Source organism: Frankliniella occidentalis, unplaced genomic scaffold, assembly GCF_000697945.3.
Source record: "Frankliniella occidentalis isolate FOCC.00 unplaced genomic scaffold, Focc_3.1 Scaffold350, whole genome shotgun sequence".
In the NCBI taxonomy this organism is placed as follows: Eukaryota; Metazoa; Arthropoda; class Insecta; order Thysanoptera; family Thripidae; genus Frankliniella; species Frankliniella occidentalis.
Genome location: NW_026267473.1, coordinates 23,081 through 24,076, shown reverse-complemented (window position 1 = coordinate 24,076; position 996 = coordinate 23,081).

Here is a 996-nt window from a genome sequence, read left to right as displayed (position 1 = left end):
TTGTGAACCCCCTATGCACCCGCGCGGTTCCCTTCGCTTTCCACTGATACTTTTATTTTTTCTCTACGATGAAAATTGTAGAAATTAAAGTTCGAATAAGTAGATGTGGCAATTTGAATGGTCCTCATTTCCTCGCTCACTCGTCGGCTGGGGCCAGCCGTCGCTGCGCTGGCTTCTCTCGCAGGAGCTCTCCGGGCCCGTGCGGCGGCCGGCCACTGCACCGGACCCCTCCGGGCCACTCCGCCACGCCGCCGAAAGGACAGCGGCTAGGCCACGGCATTGTTTGGCCTCAGCTGTCGTAAACCCATCACTTCGACACGTCCGTCGGCTATCCTCCTGACGTAGTACCGCACATTGCCACCCGCGCCACCAGGCGGCCCCCTCCCGACTGACCGCGAGTTTTAAATGCGACAAAGTGACACCAAAAAAGGCTCTTCGTATTCGAACTCTCGTTTGAACAGTTTTTGTCGCCGGACAAAAGTAACGATATCAGTGGGTAGGGGAAAGACGCCCGCAGGTGCAATAGTAAATGAGAGGAGACAAAAGTCAAACCATCAATATTTTTATTGAAAACGAAAAATATGCACTTTTTGAACGAGGTTTTGAACACTTTATTTGTTTTGGACAACGATGGGATTGGGCATTGCACCTCCGGGCATCCTTCCTCTATCACATGCCAACATGAAATTACTGATCCGAGCGATACGCTCTCGTGGAGAGTTCGACAAAAAGGCCGTGTTTTAACAATTTTAACGTTAAATATCTCAGCTTGTATTTGAGCCAGCGAGCCCAAATTTTATATTTAGAGTCAGGACGTGGTACAGAACGGCCACATAAAATTTCATCAAAATCGGACAACTTTTATTTACGAAAGGTCCCCCCTTAAAGCGATTTTCATTTTACCTTTACCTGGAGTTGAACCCGTGACCTACCGTTCCGTAGCTGGTAACGCTAACCACTGCGCCACCGAGACATCTACTCAACACACCTGACTGG